General features: G+C 48.4%; 1 protein-coding gene across 2 annotated transcripts in view; it reads right to left on the reverse strand.

Annotated features, from left to right (window-relative positions):
• The window catches only part of CPNE2 (copine 2), a 151463-nt gene that overhangs the window by 89051 nt on the left and 41879 nt on the right, over positions 1–20533 (reverse strand). The gene's annotated exons all lie outside the window — the stretch shown is intronic.

Below are 20533 nucleotides of genomic sequence, written 5' to 3' on the forward strand. Positions count from 1 at the left end.
AGAGATGCTCTCGAACATCCTAGATGTTTTCAAGTCGGGTCCAAGCTACTGAAGGTCCAACCTAGGAGCCAGAAAGTCTCTGCCAAAAGCAGCGACAACGCAAACAAGCAACAGGTTCTTCCAAACTCGGAGCCAGAGGCGCAGAGCCCTCCATGTTTCCTCTGGCTTCTATTCTCCAGGACTGCCACAAAATAAACACGTTACACTCAATGCCCATGGATTTAGCCCAGCACGATGAAGGACAATATGCTAGCAGGAGAAGGCTGGCAAGGCTGATAGTCTCAAGTACTGCCCCTGAGGTTTGCTGTCCAAAATATCCCGCTCTTAACAATAGAGACTGAGGTAGGGTGAACGAGGGATCCTTTCGAAGGTGGCGGGGGGGGGAACTGGATAGATGTAGCTACATATTAAAGCAGCAGGTGTCACTTTCTAGCCGGTCGCCTTGCGCGTTGTGCGGTGTTGTTTGGACTTCATGTCCACGCCTTGACGTTTTTCAAATGGAAAATCTTTGAAAGGAAACAGATTTTCCGTCACCTCCCTGCTGCTGGTTCTCTGCCACAGCTGCTCTTTTGCGGCAGCCCTTGGGCACCCCCACATGACTTAGAAATCAGTGGAACATTAGGATGTACCTGGCAGATGAGGCTGCCTTTACCTCCTTCTGTGGGTGAATGCTGTGCCCAGCACAGAGCCTGCAGCAGATCAGCCCTGGATTCTGGAAGGGACATTCTCAACAGCCCTCTAGAAACCCACCCTGGTCCACCTTACACAGTGCGCTAGCCAGCGCTTGGCCCAGAACAGCTTCCAATGTGTTGTTACCTTCATAGCAGGCTGAGGATGGGAGCAGCCCCAGTGCAACCTACTGGGACATAAGCCTGCCTTTCACAGCAAATCTAGATGTGGTCTAGGCGTTACAGGAGGGCACCTAGATCTGTATGTGGGCACCGACAATAAGTGGCCTGATCTTCAGAAGCGCTAAGAAGCTGCCACTTATTTTGGGTGCCAACTTTGACCACATTGGCCTTAACACTCATCACCTGGATACAAAGGTGCCGTGTAAGAAATGCGTATAGCTTGCTCCTAAGCCAACACATGACTAACCCAGAGACTGGTGCGCTGGCTGCTCCTGCAGCAGAAAGGAGGGGAGATGGGTCCCTTTTTAAAGGAAAGAGCATGGTATCTTTTTTGTTGATCTGTGCAATTACATTGCACTGGAATTACTGTCACCTCTGTGCTAAGCTCTGGGTTACATGCACGCCCAAGTCAGAATTCCCCTCCCATCACGCAAGCTTCTTACATCTGCCTGTTACTAAGGCACATGTATAACAGCAGCAGAAAAAAGGGGGGCTGATCTGATGTCCAAAGGCACTGCCTGAGCATAGGAAACAGCTGGTCACAAGCCAAGCCTTGAGCATCCTGGGCTCAGTGCACTGGGGAGACTGGCAGGCACAGCACAACCCTGCACTGCTCTCCAGCAGCCAGAAGGGCTGCTATGACCAAGGGCCTTAAGTAATGGGATAAGAAGGGGACAAATTCTAGATCTCTTAACAGGGAGGCAGCTTCTAGAAACCAGGCTAAAGTTCTTCTGCGTAGTCTCCTTACTGCTGAGACAGGTGATTTGGTTAGCTCTAACCAGGCTGGACGAGTGGCTGGAGTGTCCATGATCTGAGGTAGAGAGAACTAGGGATGGGGCCAGCAGAGGGCATGCAGACAACCCCCTAGACCAGCCAAGTGTGGGGAGAAAGCTTCGGCTGATGTTTGTCTCGTTGTGAAGTTGCCAATGAAGCCAAACTCTCCCCCTCTTTCCAAACGCCCAACCGCTAGCCACTCGGCTTCAGTCCCCTTCTCCCCATCTCCTAACTGAACAGGGCTTATGGAATATGAAAGGGCCCCTTAGTTCTCCGTAGACCCCAGTTCACCTTCTCTAAGGCTCAAACGCAGGGCTTTTTATTTTTTTCTTTTTGGACAGACTGGCCACTTCCCCCCTTGCAAGTTCCCACAGTTTTAAAAGGGTAACTGGGAAGCAGCATTAGCATCGACTGATCACTTGGGCCCTTTCTGGGTTACCAGTGCCAGATGTTGTTGTTGGCCAAGAGGCCATGTTGTCCCGCCACGCATAGAATCATAGAATATCAGGGTTGGAAGAGACCTCAGGTGGTCATCTAGTCCAACCCCCTGCTCAAAGCAGGACCAATCCCCAACTAAATCATCCCCTCCAGGGCTTTGTCAAGCCGGGCCTTAAAAACCGCTAAGGAAGGAGATTCCATCACCTCCCTAGGCAACCCATTCCAGTGCTTCACCACCCTCCTAGTGAAATAGCGTTCCCTAATATCCAACCTAGACCTCCCCCACTACAATTTGAGACCATTGCTTCTTGTTCTGTCACGTGTGTATTCCAGCCTTGAGTCACCGGAGGAGATGAACAACTCTGCCTGAAGTCTCGGGAGAGCACTCCCCGTGGAGAGCTCAAAGGGCTGGATCCGGTGGGGAGAAGAGAATATATTTACACAGTACCCGAAACGTGTGCCCATATCACAAGGCTGTCCCCTGGCCCGTCACAGCATGTAACCATTCCCTCCTGCTTGGAAGCTCGGACTAACCCTGGCATCCACTCAGCTAGCTGCTGAAAAAGCTCCTGTAAGTTTTGTTTTCATTAACGAGCTTAGCTGCAACGGAGCTCACCTTACTAGAAAGGCTGAGAATGAAGAGAGTGACAGCATCTTGGCTCCACCGGCTGGTTCTCCTGTGCCTGTGCGTGCCCCAGAACACCACACACAGGGGTTGTGAGGTGAATTTGAACTTAGTTCCTGCCAGTGTGCATTTGAGCCCAGTCACAAGGATTGGCAACCAGTTGAAGGACTGCAGACAAACAACATCATACTGCGTTGGGGGAAGGAGAGATGCAGGGGATCATGTTGGGTCTGGTTTTATACAAGGTCCTCTCTGATCTGGAAGAGGGAGTACGCTGAAAACGGCCAAGGCCCAAAGCTGAGAGGAGTTACAAACACCAGGAAGGACAGAAAAATCCTATTAAGGAAGCTAGGGGTTGACGAGCAAATAAAACCAGATTCAACGCAGAAAAATAACCTGAACACACTGACAATGGGAGGGAGAAATACAGGAAGCAGTAATGGAGCATGAGAGCGCCAGGCAACAGCAAAGTAGATGTGAATTTGCATGTGTGATATGGCAGAAAGTGACCAATGGCTCAGGAAAGTGCACGTCCCTCTGCACACATCTGACATGGCTGGGGCACAGCCCCCAGGGGATAGCGAACTCTAATCTTGGAACTTCATTATCAGAAACATTCTCTCTGCTGCAATGAGACCTAGAGACCCTGACTGATCCTGCAGCCCCACTGGGCCAGGCACAATATAAACATAGTGAGAATGACCCTGCTCTAAAAAGCTGATACTCTCAGCAGGCAAGGACTAAGAAAAACAACAAATTTTTACAGCAGGGGAAACAAGGCACAGAGAGATTGAAGCGACTTGCCCATAAGAACATAAGAACGGCCATACTGGGTCAGACCAAAGGTCCATCCAGCCCAGTATCCTGTCCCCTGTCATTGGCCAATGGCAGGTGCCCCAAAGGGAATGAACAGACAGGTTATCATCAAGTGATCCATGCTCTGTCACCCAATCCCACCTTCTGGCAAACAGAGGCTAAGGACACCATTCCTGCCCATCCTGGCTAATAGCCATAGATGGACCTATCTTCCATGAATCTATCTAGCTCCCTTTTGAACACTGTGAACACCCTGAAAGTTTGTGGCCAAGTCAGGGATTGAACCCTAATCTCTCAAGTCCCTGTCTAGCCCCTTAGCTACAAAACCAGCTCTGATGATGGACACAAACTAGAGGAAGTTCAGAGAAGAGGCTCAAAGATGCTTCCGGGAAGCTAAAGAGTGAGATTCATGAGAGAAAACTCAAAGAGCTACCTAAGTCTAGCTTGGCTCAGCAGCTGTTAAGTGGGAAGTGAAGGCTATAACATGATAACCACCTACAAAGGTCTCCAGGATATGAGCGCACAGGAAGCAGAGGAATGAGAGTGGTATAAGGAAGCTCAGTGAGGAGTACTGGGATGAATCCCAAAAGGGGGAATCTAGGCTGATTTAAAAGACTTCTTATCAGATCTATGAGGCTGTAGGATAGAATCACAAGGGAAGCAGACCCTCACCAAGGCATTTAAGGCTGAACTGGATAAATTGCTGCAAAATTCATGGTGCACAGAACCATCCTGCCCTGACACAGCTGGCTGGATAAGATGATGGAACAGGTCTTTTCCTGTTTCACGTCTCTTACTCCAGGCAAGGCTGCTGGAGCTATTACAAAGCACACAGCTGTGATTTGATCCAACTGGGCTACTTTTAAGGGACTAGAGAAGCGCTGCCTCCTGAGACTCCAGCCCAGTCTTGTTTTTCTTGGCTGCAGGTGCTGGAAAATGGTGATGCTTTGAGCGTTGGTCCATGTGCTCTCCCTGGAGCCGTACACCACACAGCAACGGCCGCTGCCTCTGAAAGGGAGCACTGTTTGGATTTGCACAGCTGGGGCTGGCGTTCCGGGCCTGGATTTTTGAGGCACGATACCATCAGTTGGTCAGAGTCAGATGAATTCAGCAGCCACTTGTTAACTGCCCCGACCGAGCCTTTCCTCTCGCTGTTCGCCGGTGTCACTTCGCAGCAGCCCAACACGAGCAGGACGGGCGAACTCTTCCTTTAAACTGCCACCCCCAACATTCAGGCATCAGCCACCTGCCGACCTCTAGTGCAGTCCTCCCATAATTCTTTGCACTGGGTCACATGGCGCTACTAAAGGAGGCAGCTTAGGAAACAGCACACGGGTTTATGGGATGCTCCGGGTTACTGAGGCAGAGGGAACAGGATGGGGTTAACTAAACTGTCCCCTTCTCCTAAGGCAACTGGTGATGTTCACCTGGGGGTCGTGGCCCAGAAGGCAAGAACAAGACAGCTTCATAGGTCCAGTTCCAGCTGTCCCAATTGTACGTATACAGCCTCATTACCACAGTAGCTGAGCACCTCACAATCTCTACTGTGTGTATCCTCACCACACCTCTGAGAGGCAGGGCAGTGCTATTAGCCCCAGTGTACACACGAGGACCCGAGCCACAGAGGGGCTCAGCTACAGAGTTATTCCTGATTAACTGTCCCTGTGCAACTCTGTGTGTGAACACTTTTATTCCAAAAAAAGAGGGCCTTGTTCCTGTTTAAAGAGGGGTAAGCGAAACAGGAACGGGGCACTCTTGTTCCAGAATAAGAGTGTCCACACACATATTTAGGGACAGCTATTGTGCTTTCAAGTCACAGCCGACCTGAGTTGGCACTAACTTCCAAGTATAGACAAGCCCAAGGTGGTCACACGAGGAACTGAACTCAGGTCTCCCAAGTGCCAGGCTAGCCCCCTAACCACTAGACCATCCTTCCATATAATAGGCAAAGAATATTGCCATTTAAGCTGACAAGGGAAACTCCTGTCTTCCTCCCTTAATACTATTCCAACAAGGGGAGCGGTTTCCTTCCTCATTTTACCTACAGCATCTCCCACCACTTGTCTTAGCTTCCTTGGTTGTTAAGAAAGCCGCTACCACTCACCACTCCCTCCTCTGCGTTTCTAGGGTGCTTACCAACCCTTTGCCCACCGAGGGCCCCAAAGAACTGCACAAAAAGGAAGGAATTTTGCCTCCCTATTAATTAGACCACCATGATCCCCATTCTGCAAGTTAGGAAACAGACACCAGAGAGAGGTTGAGTGACTCCCCCACCGTCCACAAGCGAGCAGTACAGACCTGACCAGGACACCTACATTCTCCTGACTCGCAGTCCCTTGCTCTAACCACTAGACAAACACGTCCTTCTGCTAAAGAGCACCTGCCACAAACACTCATCCACACGGACCACGAAGACTACCGGCTTCATCAGGAGTAATGAATGTAGACAGAAGGCCTGCAAACATTGGAAAGCTACAAACAGATAGGTGACAGGAGCGGAAACAAGGACACACCTTTTAGTTCCACTGAAATGTATTCAGTGTAGGAGAGATTTTTTTCCTTTTTGGAGGGACAGAATGGAAATATGGTAATTTTGCTAAAAATACACGCAGAGTTGGTCTATATGAGGCAGTAACTTATTCCATCTTAATTGCCAGGAAAACATGTGGAGTAAACTAATATTATCTCAAAATAGCTCCCTGCTGCACCCGCTGGGAAGATGAAAAAATCAAATGATCAGCAACATGTGAGGAGTATTATCCAGCACAATGGGGCCCTGTTTCTGATGCAGAACTCTGGATGCTGCTGTAATTCTAAATATTAATAGCTTTGCTCCGTACTGAAGGACCCCAGATTTCTACCCATTAAAACCCTACCAACCAACACACAGGGGATAGTAATAAAATCTAAAAAACCCAAGCAGAGGGTTTGTTCTAAAAAGGGAGGAGTGCCAGAGACCCCACGAAATACACCAGGGACTTCACTCCTGCTGTTGACCCACAAGGAAGGCACTCAGGTACTATGGTGATGGATGGCCGCACAAAACCCTAAAACAGGCCACTCCACCAACCACATGCAGCCATACAGAAACCTTCTCCCCCACCACTGAAATGCAGTCACCCCTTGGATGGAACACAGCAGCTGTTTTAACAGCTCAGAGCAACGCTACACAGCGCAGGACAGGAAATGAAGCTATGGAGCCAGCTGATCCTGCAGAAAATAGGATTTACAGCGATGCCAGCTGCTGTGATTTTTATCGCAAATCTCATGATATCAGATGGGTTTCTTAGACCCCCCAGCTGCTGGAATCAGGAGATTGCACGGGAATCTCAGCTTTCATTTAAAATTAAAAACGTACGTTTCCAGCCTTCGTGATTGTGGAGAAAGGCTTGAAAATGTGAAGTGACAGCTCCCTAAAGGGTCAGAAACCAGAAATTATTATTTTTAAGCCAATCTCAAATTTTTTTTCGGACCTGACAGTTTTTGATCTCTTGGGGCTGGATATTGAGTTACTCAATTTGGTATTGGGCTAGGGCTTGCCAGAACTCTGTCTTTGATTAAAAAAAAGATCTCCTGCTATTTTTACATACACTCACTTGATTTCAACTCCTATCTAAAAGACCGAGGCCCTGATTCTCTGTTCCTCTGTCCCGGCACAGGAACGTGGCAGTAGGTGACACAAAAACAGATTTAAGTCTCCTTCGTACTCCTTGTAATCTTTCGGGCTGCTGGGATCTACCAGAACCCCGGCATAAATCAGAGCAGCCACAAGGCTACCGAGATTTATGATCAGGCTGCAATTGCCTCCTAGGGACCCCATCAGCCAGGTGAGACTAGCCCAAGCACAGAACAGTCCAGCCACACTCCCCATCTCCCTGTGCATGGCCCCCAAATGCTCCTTCTGCTGGGAGCAGGGCTGATAAAGAGCCTTTCCAGCTACTCCATACTGGCCAGGGCACCTGATTCATAGGGTGTATTCCACTTCCCCATTAGGCTGTTTTAGCGGTGTAAGGGGGCCAAAAACCACAGGGAATCTGGCCCCTATTCCGGGTGTGAATTCTGTATTATTCCAAACTGCATCAACAAAACCATGAAGCCAGAGGGGCCTGTTTTTCTGCTAGCATCTGATTTATTGTGTTTTAAATAAGACCTTCACTGGCGCCTCAGTAACAAGATTAGACAGAATCCCCGTGGACCACATTGCAGAGAGCTCATTTTGCCCTCATTGCTTCGCTCCGTGCAATAGACCCGGAGCAGCAGAGCTGAGTAACCCTGTCTGCAGCCGGAGGACCCGATCCATGGGTTTAAAGTGAGCGGAGGAGACCAGCACAGGGTACCAGGCCACGGATAATTTCTCCCAACTTGCAAAACCCAGCCAACAACAAACCACTCCTACGACTGTGCTGAGCAAATGCTACAGCCTTAATTAGGATGCCAAAGACCCTGATTAGCGCTTCAGTTTGGGAGACCACTGAAATGACTACCCTCAAAAGCACTGTTATTTAAACTCTACATTATCACCACTACAGCACCTCTGGAAGAGGGTCGGGGAACAGAGCTGTGCCCCTGGGGCTAGCCTCGCTCGGAGAAAATAGCCCGGTTGTTGGCAGGGTGGGAAAAGAGATACACCGTGCGGAAGAAAAAAAGTTAGCAGGGACCAACAAGGTGACATTTATGGAGAAGCTGCAGCAAGATGAATAGATTATAAAGGTACTGTGATCACTTAGTCGGACTTCTTGCATAAGCATAGGCCATGCAACTTTCCTAAGTTAATTCTGGTTTGATTTACATTATACCGTTGTGTTTCTAATGGGGAGCAATGCTGGGGAAAAAAAGCCAGGGGCTCAAGGAAGGGGATCCTCATCAGCTATTGGGTTAAGCTGATCCCAAACGGTTAGTTATTTGAGTCTTGATATTACAGAAGGGCCCTCTGGGGGCTAGGGAACTGCTCCAATACCAAACTGTACAGGGTTATTGATCCCTCTAATAATAGAAGTTATTTACGGCTCCAAACACCTCTAATCACACCTCCCAGTTGTTCCAGATTTTGAAGAACATCTCTCAACTGGACCAGGCTGCCTACTCATCTGTGCTACAAAGGTAACGTGATCCAATTAAAATAGGACCATGCAGATCATTGTTGCTACCACTGTTATATCATTGCAACAAACCTCATACAAAGTGTGATATGTGGCCAGAAAGGGTTAAGCATCCTGCAGGATAAATGACAGAGTCAACCATTAGAGGCATGTGAGTGGTAATTAGAGCCACTCTATGGTAGATAGGCTAGAACTTTGAAATACAAACCTATATTGTTAGAAATTGGAGGGGATACTAATTGTATGTGTGTACTCATATGTTAGCCATGTAAACAGACAGTTCCTGTTTGTCACTATAGCTATTGATTCAGAGATCAAAAGGGAATTTTAACATTTAAATGAACTGTAAACATAGGATATAGCTGTGTTTGTCTCTCTTTGAAATGTAAAGCAAATCACCTGAAAACAATGGAAAACGGGCAATTGCCTTATGTTAATCTGTGTGGATGATTACCAGCGATCCTTAGGAAATGGATCTACTTCAGAAGTCCCCATAATTGCTTATTGTTTGCCAAAGGACTCTGAGCGGTCACAGAAGGCCTGGTACTGTATAAAAGACCTTTTGATCCCAATTCTTTCGATCTCAGACCTGCTTGATGCTTCAGGCAGGAGAAGCTTAAGTCCAAAGGCTGAGATCACAGTCATAAGCTGGAACACCCTGAATATGAAGATTGGACTATAACCTATGAACTAATTCTGAAAGAACTCTTTGCAACTATAATGCTCGCCATCTCTAATATGAATTCAATCTCAAGAACTGTACTCATGTCTGTATCTGTACTAATCCTTTAACCAATACACACTCTCTTTAATAAATTTTAGTTTAGTTAATGAGAATTGGCTGTAAGCGTTGCATAAGAGAAACTGAAGATTTCCTGGACAGACGTCAGGACATGCTTCTACGGGCACAACGTTCTGAAGATTCAGAGCAGGCTGCGGAGTGGGGACAGGAGGACGGTGAAGAAATTTGGCAGCATGTGACCTCCAGAAGAAGAAAGGGGAGCGTCCATGTACCAGCAACGCAGATACAGGTAAGTAACCGTTTTCATGTTCTCTCCACAGGTACTAATGTGGAGAGTGGACTAGATGATACATCTGAGGGAAGGGAACAGAAGGAGACTCCGCCAATTGGAAGGCAGGAGATGCACTGTCCTAGGGTTGGGGGTTCCACGACCACCGCTCCCAAGAGAAGGAGGTGGGTGGTGGTGGTCGGGGACTCTCTCCTCAGGGGGACTGAGTCATCTATCTGCCGCCCCAACAGGGAAAACTGAGAAGTCTGCTGCTTGCCAGGAGCTAGGATTCACAATGTGACGGAGAGACTGCCGAGACTCATCAAGCCCTTGGATTGCTACCCCTTCCTGCTTCTCCATGTGGGCACCAATGATACTGCCCAGAATGACCTTGAGCAGATCACTGCACACTACATGGCTCTGGGAAGAAGGATAAAGGAGTTTGAGGTGCAAGTGGTCTTCTCGTCCATCCTCCCCGTGGAAGGAAAAGGCCGGGGTAGAGACCGTTGAATCGTGGAAGTCAACCAATGGCTACGCAGGTGGTGTCGGAGAGAAGGCTTTGAATTCTTTGACCATGGGATGGTGTTCCAAGAAGGAGGAGTGCTAGGCAGAGACGGGCTCCACCTAACGAAGAGAGGGAAGAGCATCTTCGCAAGCAGGCTGGCTAACCTAGTGAGGAGGGCTTTAAACTAGGTTCACCGGGGGAAGGAGAGCCCTGAGGTAAGTGGGGAAGTGGGATACCGGGAGGAAGCACGAGCAGGAGCGCGCGAGAGGGCAGGTCTCCTGCCTCATACTGAGAAGGAGGGACGATCAGCGAGTTATCTCAAGTGCCTATACACAAATGCAAGAAGCCTGGGAAACAAGCAGGGAGAACTGGAAGTCCTGGCACAGTCAAGGAATTATGATGTGACTGGAATAACAGAAACTTGGTGGGATAACTCACATGACTGGAGTACTGTCATGGATGGATATAAACTGTTCAGGAAGGACAGGCAGGGCAGAAAAGGTGGGGGAGTTGCACTGTATATATGGGAGCAGTATGACTGCTCAGAGCTCAAGTATGAAACTGCAGAAAAACCTGAGTGTCTCTGGATTAAGTTTAGAAGTGTGAGCAACAAGGGTGATGTCGTGGTGGGAGTCTGCTATACACCACTGGACCAGGGGGATGAGGTGGACGAGGCTTTCTTCTGGCAACTCACAGAAGTTACTAGATCACAGGCCCTGGTTCTCATGGGAGACTCCAATCACCCTGATATCTGCTGGGAGAGCAATACAGCAGTGCACAGACAATCCAGGAAGTTTTTGGAAAGCGTAGGGGACAATTTCCTGGTGCAAGTGCTGGAGGAACCAACTAGGGGCAGAGCTCTTCTTGACCGGCTGCTCACAAACTGGGAAGAATTAGTAGGGGAAGCAAAAGTGGATGGGAACCTGGGAGGCAGTGACCATGAGATGGTTGAGTTCAGGATCCTGACACAGGGAAGAAAGGAGAGCAGCAGAATACGAACCCTGGACTTCAGAAAAGCAGACTTTGACTCCCTCAGGGAACTGATGGGCAGGATCCCCTGGGAGAATAATATGAGGGGGAAAGGAGTCCAGGAGAGCTGGCTGTATTTTAAAGAATCCTTATTGAGGTTACAGGGACAAACCATCCCGATGTGTAGAAGGAATAGTAAATATGGCAGGCGACCAGCTTGGCTTAACAGTGAAATCCTTGCTGATCTTAAACACAAAAAAGAAGCTTACAAGAAGCAGAAGATTGGACAAATAACCAGGGAAGAGAATAAAAATATTGCTCAGGCATGCAGGAGTGAAATCAGGAAGGCCAAATCACACCTGGAGTTGCAGCTAGCAAGACATGTTAGAGTAACAAGAAGGGTTTCTTCAGGTATGTTAGCAACAAGAAGCAAGTCAAGGAAAGTGTGGGCCCTTTACTGAATGAGGGAGGCAACCTAGTGACAGAGGATGTGGAAAAAGCTAATGTACTCAATGCTTTTTTTGCCTCTGTCTTCATGAACAAGGTCAGCTCCCAGACTACTGCAGTGGGCAGCACAGCATGGGGAGGAGGTGACCAGCCCTCTGTGGAGAAAGAAGTGGTTCGGGACTATTTAGAAAAGCTGGACAAGCACAAGTTCATGGGGCCAGATGCGCTGCATCCGAGAGTGCTAAAGGAGTTGGCGGATGTGATTGCAGAGCCATTGGCCATTATCTTTGAAAACTCATGGCGATCCAGGGAAGTCCCGGATGGCTGGAAAAAGGCTAATGTAGTGCCCATCTTTAAAAAAGGGAAGAAGGAGGATCCTGGGAACTACAGGCCAGTCAGCCTCATCTCAGTCCCTGGAAAAATCGCGAAGCAGGTCCTCAAGGAATCAATTCTGAAGCACTTAAAGGAGAGGAAAGTGATCAGGAACAGTCAGCATGGATTCACCAATGGCAAGTCATGCCTGACTAATCGAATTGCCTTCTATGACGAGATAACTGGCTCTGTGGATGAGGGGAAAGTGGTGGACGTGTTGTTCCTTGACTTTAGCAAAGCTTTTGACACTGTCTCCCACAGTATTCTTGTCAGCAAATTAAAGAAGTATGGGCTGGATGAATGGACTATAAGGTGGATAGAAAGTTGGCTAGATTGTCGGGCTCAACGGGTAGTGATCAATGGCTCCATGTCTAGATGGCAGCCGGTATCAAGTGGAGTGCCCCAAGGGTCGGTCCTCGGGCCGGTTTTCTTCCATATCTTCATAAATGATCTGAAGGATGGCGTGGATTGCACCCTCAGCAAGTTTGCAGATGACACTAAACTGGGAGGAGAGGTAGATACGCTGGAAGGTAGGGATAGGATACAGAGGGACCTAGACAAATTGGAAGATTGGGCCAAAGGAAATCTGATGAGGTTCAGCAAGGACAAGTGCAGAGTCCTGCACTTAGGACGGAAGAATCCCATGCACCACTACAGACTAGGGACCGAATGGCTCGGTAGCAGTTCTGCAGAAAAGGACCTAGGGGTTACAGTGGACGAGAAGCTGGATATGAGTCAACAGTGTGCCCTTGTTGCCAAGAAGGCCAATGGCATTTTGGGATGTAAAAGTAGGGGCATTGCCAGCAGATCGAGGAACGTGATCGTTCCCCTCTATTCGACATTGGTGAGGCCTCATCTGGAGTACACTACAACAAGGATGTGGAAAAATTGGAAAGAGTCCAGCTGAGGGCAACAAAAATTATTAGAGGACTGGAACACATGACTTATGAGGAGAGGCTGAGGGAACTGGGATTGTTTAGTCTGCGGAAGAGAAGAATGAAGGGGGATTTGATAGCTGCTTTCAACTACCTGAAAGGGGGTTCCAAAGAGGATGGATCTAGACTGTTCTCAGTGGTAGCTGATGACAGAACAAGGAGTAATGGTCTCAAGTTGCAGTGGGGGAGGTTTAGGTTGGATATTAGGAAAAGCTTTTTCACTAGAAGGGTGGTGAAGCACTGGAATGCGTTACTGAGGGAGGTGGTGGAATCTCCAGGTTTTTAAGGCCCAGCTTGACAAAGCCCTGGCTGGGATGATTTAGTTGGGGATTGGTCCTGCTTTGAGCGGGGTGTTGGACTAGATGACCTCCTGAGGTCCCTTCCTACCCTGATATTCTATGATTCTATGATTTGGATAAGATCTGGAGTATTCATTAACCTGGGAGGTAATGTGTCCGATCCTTTGGGATTGGTAGAACTTTTCTATATGATCAATAAGATTTTCAGTAATCCTCATCATATTTGACTTGGGTGTCTGGGTGGAGGCCTAAAGCTGGGTTGCTTTAAGGGAACTGTGTTGCTGGCTTCTGGGTAACCAATGAGGTATTATAGAGCCTGTTTTGTGCTGGCTTGGTAAATCAAAGTATTGGAATCTCCATCAGCTTTAGGGATTGTTTGCCCCATTCTTTGCAGTGCACCCTAAGTAAGTGACCTAATTGAGTGGGGATTGGTCCTGCTTTGAGCAGGGGGTTGGACTAGAGGACCTCCTGAGGTCCCTTCCAACCCTGATATTCTAGGATTCTATGACCTCACTTGGCTCCCCTGAGACCCTGATCACAGCCCCTTTCCACAAATTTAAAGAGACTTCCCATTAACCTAGGGGCTGCTGCAAGGACCTGGGCGCCATGAGATCAGAAGTTCTGCTCTCATCCCGGCCGACTGCTGTACAGTATTTCCAAGCACTTTGAAAAAGACGGCTTTACCGCATTCACAGGCGGAAAGCTTCCCTTAGACCAGGTCTAGAGCCGACAATATTATAATCTGTCTGTTACGCTGCAATGCGCACCCAAATGCAGGTGGGCCACCTTCTGGTCCTTTGGCAAACGGTTGGATTGTTGGTATCACAAAGGTACCCTTCAAACCTGGCAGTGACCCATTACCAAGTACAACCCCCTTCTCATAACACAGCCAGGACACAGGAGAAAACCACCTCTCTCCTTTTCTTTCCTTAACCTTTATGGAATTATTTTAGTCCTGCAAAGAGTTAACCCAATGGAAAGAGTCATTTGGGTCCAAACATGGAAGAGAAGTTCTAGATTTTTAATCTGTCCCAGAAAGAGCAACAGACTAAATAAAGATTTCTGCGTGGGCCAAGTAGAGCACCTTGAATTACAAGCAGAAAATGAGGAAAAGTTCCCCAAGTAACGGAGCCTGCCCAGGATGAACACAAATTTAAAGCTCCATAGCAGCAGAAGGGAGATAGATGTTCCATAGTCCTCAACAACTGGGGAGCGTTGTTATGGGGGTCTAAGGAAAGCTTGAGCTGGCAGGGTGATGAACCTAAAAGGGAGGGCCAGTCCAGAGTCTGCAGAGCCTCACTTTAACACCCCCAAGAGAGAGAAGGGGAAGAATGGAGGCTGAGGAGCCAGAACTCCTCATCTCTAACCCTGAGGCGAGAGAGGGAAACACAGAACAGGGACCAAGGAGCTGCTCCTGCTTACACCAGGTCTGAAATTTGGTCCTATGTCTCTCCATGCCTTCTGGTGTTTGACTTGGATATGTCAGACCGGATTTTCAACAGAGCTTCAGCTGCCATTTTAGGCACCCAAGTACGCAGCTGGAGTTTCAAAACAGCTCAGCGAGTGAGTGCTTTTGAAAACTCTGGCTCCAGGTGTGGGTGCTGGGCGTTTGAAAATCTGGCCCCGTATCTGCATGGGTCCGCTAGCTCCTTGGGGCAGAACCCTTTGTGAGCCACTTCCAGTGCAAAAGAAGGATTGGCCACGTTGCTGCTGCTGCACATGATCCGACAGTCCAGGCTATGAAATGCAAAGCGGGGACAGGATAGAAACTGCAGGATGAGACTCCAAGCAAGTCACGGGGTCTCTATCAATAGGAGGTGACCTGTGCAGGAGTGGCACAAAAGCAGCCAGACGTTCTCTCCAGGGCACACCAGGAATGGCATTCATCAGCGTGCCTCATTGCATCTTGCAGCGGCTCCTTTATGGTCAGAGCAACATGACATCAGTTCAATGGAAAGTTTAATTAAGACATGACTAATTTTTATGTAGCTCCTTGGCTTGTGTTTTTTCAAAGGCTGATTCACGGCAAATTTTCAGCGCCTGTTAAGCTTAGTGAGACAGAATCATGGCACCTAGGAACCAATCTGACTGCTAGAAACACTGAATCGCAATCTTTGTTGGTTCTGGCACCGCATGTTAAGACATTGCAGGCACCAAGTCTGGGGATATTTCTTCCGCTTAACTATAGCGCCATTGTCGTCATCTGGATTGATCGTTAGTGGGGGATTACTGACGGATTTTACCTACATTCTGAAGGCGTTTCAACTTCATGGTTTCTCCCACCTATGCCTCCTCCTATAAGGGAGTTCATCACTTCAACCCCATTACACACACACACACACACAGAGTCTCGACTCGTCCTTCCATTGCAATCACAGAACATTTACATCGTATAGGGTACTGCAACGTGATCAGGGCACAAGATCACACGATGATATGCCGAGGGTCCCCAAAGCTACGTCAGCCCAGTGACCGTCCTGTATCCAGACAAACCTGAAAATACTAGGGCAAAACCTTCTTGTTGCCACAGCAGTGCCTTACTGGGAGTAACACTGGCCAGTCCCAGGTCCCTGTCCCCCCACCCCCATTTGTGGATACCAGCCAGCTGCTCTCTAAACCCGAACATTCAGCATTCAGGAGCAGTGACCATTGCCCCTTTCCAGCTGGAGGCAGCCCAGGGACTAGCAGCAAAGTTTAGCAATGTGCTGACCTTCGCTGACTCCTCAAAAGCAGAGTGTCTCAGAAACTGCCTGCCATAAATATAAAAGGAAGGGTAAACACCTTTAAATCCCTTCTGGCCAGAGGAAAAACCCTTTCACCTGTAAAAGGTTAAGAAGCTAAGACAACCTCGCTGGAACCTGACCAAAATGACCAATGAGGAGACAAGATACTTTCAAAGATGGGGGGGGGGGGAGGAAGGGGGACAAAGGGCTCTCTCTGTTTGTGTGGGTTTTTTCTTTTTTTTTTCTTTTTTTTTTGCCAGGACCAGAGCAAGAATGCAGGTCAGAACTCCTGTAAAGAGTTAGTAAGCAATCTTGTTAGATATGCATTAGATTCTGTTTTGTTTAAATGGCTGATAAAATAAGCTGTGCTGAATGGAATCGATATTCCTGTTTGTGTCTTTTTGTAACTTAAGGTTTTGCCTAGAGGGATTCTCTATGTTTTGAATCTGATTACCCTGTAAGGTATTTACCCTCCTGATTTTACAGAGGTGATTCTTTTACTTTTTCTTCAATTAAAATTCTTCTTTTAAGAACCTGATTGCTTTTTTCATTGTTCTTAAGATCCAAGAGTTTGGGTCTGTGTTCACCTATGCAATTTGGTGAGGATTTTTATCAAGCCTTCCCCAGGAAAGGGGGTGTAGGGTTTGGGAGGATTTTGGGGGGGAAAGACGTTTCCAAGCGGGCTCTTTCCCTCTTATATTTTTATTAGACGCTTGGTGGTGGCAGCAATAAAGTTCAGGGACAAAAGGAAAAATAGTTTGTACCTTGGGGAAGTTTTAACCTAAGCTGGTAAGAATAAGCTTAGGGGGTTTTTCATGCAGGTCCCCACATCTGTACCCTAGAGTTCAGAGTGGGGAAGGAACCCCGACACTGCCCTTTCAAGAACAACTCTCTATAGTGTATTTCGCAAAGTAACAGGAGCTAAAAAAAGCAGAAGCAAAAAATAAACCACACACATTTGATTACGTCGTAAAGGAAGCTGGTGTTGAAGCCATCTGACACAATCTTATCGACAGCAAAAGAGGACTTTAGAATTATGGCAGGTTAAAGAGACACTGCATGACAAGATTAGAAATCCTGTGAATCTAACCCAGATCACCGCATTAGCATCAGTAAAAAAAATTCAAGACAGATGGGTTTTTGCTTTCGATTTAAATGGAATTTTAGTACTGTGGAAGGGTGCTGAGAATTCAGAGCCCTGGAGACTTAAGATCTTCTTTAGCCTCACAGAACAGGTACAACATGGCAGTGAAAGATTCCCATACCCCACCCAGGGTGCCCCATCAAAGTTCCTCAACCCTGACTTGAAGGGACCAACTCTAGGAGCTAAGGATAGTTCAGGCTATAACCCAGTAACCCAGTTCATTCATCGGCTTCTTTGCCAAGATCTTCCTGCTGTCAGTCCAATTCGTTCCAATTGTCAATGTTTTTTTGGTGGGGACTCCTGTCCTCAGGGACAATCTACTTGTTCCACTTAAGGCACAGAGTGGTACCTGTCCATAGCTATTAATTATCTTCTACCACTACTGGCCTGGACCTAATTCAAAGCAGTGACCTACAGGTTAGAAGCGAATGTCTCCACAATTCTCCCCGTGCTGTTTATGATTTTTCCATTCAGCGACTTGTTACATAAGGAAAAGTCTTCCAACACACTGCATCCCTCAGAATCAAAAATAAACCAGCAGTTCCTCGTACAAACATCTTGGCCCCGTGCCTTCTTCACGGCTTTTGTTGAACACTGAGCCAACACGTTTCATATGCACAATCTTGGGTTGTAATTTAAAAACGCAAAACTCCCACGCCATTGTGACAAGGGGACAGGCTGCCCATAATTCCTCAGAGCAACGTGTTCTCTAAATAGGGACCAGACACCAAAGAAAGACCAAAGGCTGCCCTTTAGAAAGTGGTGAACTCTTGGTTCTAAAGAGCTGCAGGAACCTCTACTATAAAGAGGGGAACATCCACCTCAATCCCAGGGGATAGGAGAGAGAGAAACTGGGGTTGGTTTTCTGGTGGTCTTAACAGAGAGCTGTCTAACTATGGCAAGTCTATAAGACACTCCATATCTACAGTGAAGTCCATGGTATTCTGCAATCCAACCTGCAGTAGCTCTCATCTATAAATGCAAAGGTTCAACCCATGCAGATCACAACTCCTAGCATGCAATGGTCTGCCTCCATCCACAAGGAAGACTGTCCAGATCAAGAAGGACCCTTACATGTTAGGGCCTGTAGTCTCCATGTGAAGGACGAGGAGACCTGCAGCATTGTCCCTCTTACGCAAGTGGTCCCATAGCTCCTAGGAAGTTGCCAAGATCCTTCCTCCCCAGCCCTTGAGTTGGGCCAGGTACGTCCTGCTTATCAAACACAAACAGTGCCCAAAGGGATTGTAAGTATTCCTATGTGTGCGATGTTCCCTAGTGCTGCATTCCAGTCTGAGGCCTGTTTTCAGCAGAGTATATGTTTGGCTGGGGCTTCTTTTTTTATTTTTTTGGATGGTAGATCCTTGGAATCTGGCCAGAACGGACTTAAATCATCAAATAATTCATCCAATTCACACACTATTAGTTTCATTAGCAGCTTCATACTGCAGAGGCAGAGTGCTTGAAACAAGACCACACAATGGCTCTCTGTGCTTTGCATTTTTAAGGGGGAACAAATTAGAGATCTTTGTTCCACTGTCACAGGGCTGGGTGGATGCTGGAGTTCCTTTTCTCCCAGAACAAACTCATGTTTGCAGGCCCTGCCATGGGGAGGGCACACAGCCTCAATTTAAGGGGTGGCAAAGGGAGTAAATGAAGGCAGTTCTCTGCTCATCAACCCACCAGGAGGAATCATGCTGCTAACGCTGATTTTCAACATGCGCGGGGCAGCGTGTTTCTCTTTAAGGAACCTCAGCTGGCCCTTGCTGATGGGTAACATTATTATTTGCAAAAGAAACTGCCCAAGAGCTGCTAACCTCTACAAGGTATGCTGCCTAGCTGCTATGAGCATTTTCCCAGATGTGCTAAAAGGAGTGGAAGTGATATTCTAGTTCTCTCCCTCTAGGTTTACAGCTTATGTTTTCTCCTCCTCCACGTGTGCCTTTGGAAACAGGCTTCTTGATAACAGGATAAGCCTTCAAATAACGCACATCGCTAATCTATGCAACCTTGTCTTCTGAAAATGGTTAACCATATCTTCCCCCTCCTCCCACTTGAGTTTTTGATCTTGTCCTTCTTTAGCAGATAGGCTCTTTGTTGCCACAACCCTCCTACTTCAGGTCTGTACAACGTCCAGCACAAATGGATAAGATTTCACACTCTCAGATTTCCTCTCAACTTTCCTAGACCCGTCAAACTACAGCAGGGAAATAACTTGGTTTTAGTTCTGTTCTCCCCAAGGATGTTAGTTGTGACATGAGCTATAAGGCTATAGGGCAGGGGTGAGCAAACTACGGCCTGCAGGCCGGATCTGGCCAGTCAGGGCTTTGGATCCAGCCCGCAGGATTGCCAGCCCCATGGCCCAGCAGGGCTCAGGCAGGCTCCCTGCCTGCCCTGGCCCCACGCCAGAAGCAGCCAGCATCACGTCCCTGTGGCCCCTGGGGGAAGGGGGAGCAGAGGGCGCCGTGTGCTGCCCTTGGCTGCAAGCACCACCCCCCGCAGCTCCCATTGGCCGGGAACGGGGAACCACAGCCAATGAGAGCTTCGGGGGAGGTACCCACAGGCGAGGGCAGCACGCAGAGCCCTCTGTCCCCCCCTCTTCCCCAGGGGCCGCAGGAACATGGTGCCGACCGCTTCTGGGAGCAGCGTGGGGCCAGGGCAGACAGGGAGCCTGCCTTAGCCCTGCTGCGTGCCACTACCACCCTGGAGCCCACACCCTGAATCCTTCCTGCACCCCAACCCCCTGCCCTGAGCCCCCTCCTGCACCCTGCACCCCAACCTCCTGCCTTGAGCCCCCTGCTGCACTCCGCACCCCTCCTGCGCTCCAACCCCCTTCCCTGAATCCCCTGATGCACCCCTCCTGCGCTCCGCACCCCAGCCCTACATTCCTGGCCCTGCATGCAATTTCCCCATACAGATGTGGCCCTCAGGCCAAAAAGTTTGCCCACCCCTGCTCTAGGGTGTTTGGATCTGATGGCGAAGAAACAAGCCACGACAGTGTTAAGATGTAGCTTCTGCTCAGCGTCTCCTCCAATAAAGGGTGACAGGTGCGGTGCATACGTCTCATCCAGCCAAGCACGATCAAGACTCATGAACAGTTCAAAGGCTTTTCCCAGTGAGTCACTGACTGGACTGCAGTTCACACAGCATATAACTGAACCTCATCACTTTAGTGCCTCTCCTTTTTCTTGCCCAGGGGCCCCCACCTGCTGTTCCCAAACTATTAATCTGAAATTCATTAAGGGCCTGACCCCAGTCCATTAACCTCCATGGGCTTCGGATGAGGCCTTAGGTATTCAAACACAACCCACCTCCAGAGACTCCCTGAACAATGCAAATCAACAGCAGTACCCAATATACACCAGTCCAAACCTGCACCATCATGTAACATTCAATACTGACCGAATAACTAGCCAATTCAAAACAAAAGAGCCGTTTCATACCTGGCTGGGGCTCCAAACAAACAGCTCATCATACAACTTGGAATGGCACCTCTGGATTCTAACGAGGGCCTTGGCACCCGGGACAC

Source organism: Lepidochelys olivacea (assembly GCF_965140295.1).
Source record: "Lepidochelys olivacea isolate rLepOli2 genome assembly, chromosome: 12".
NCBI lineage: Eukaryota > Metazoa > Chordata > Testudines > Cheloniidae > Lepidochelys > Lepidochelys olivacea.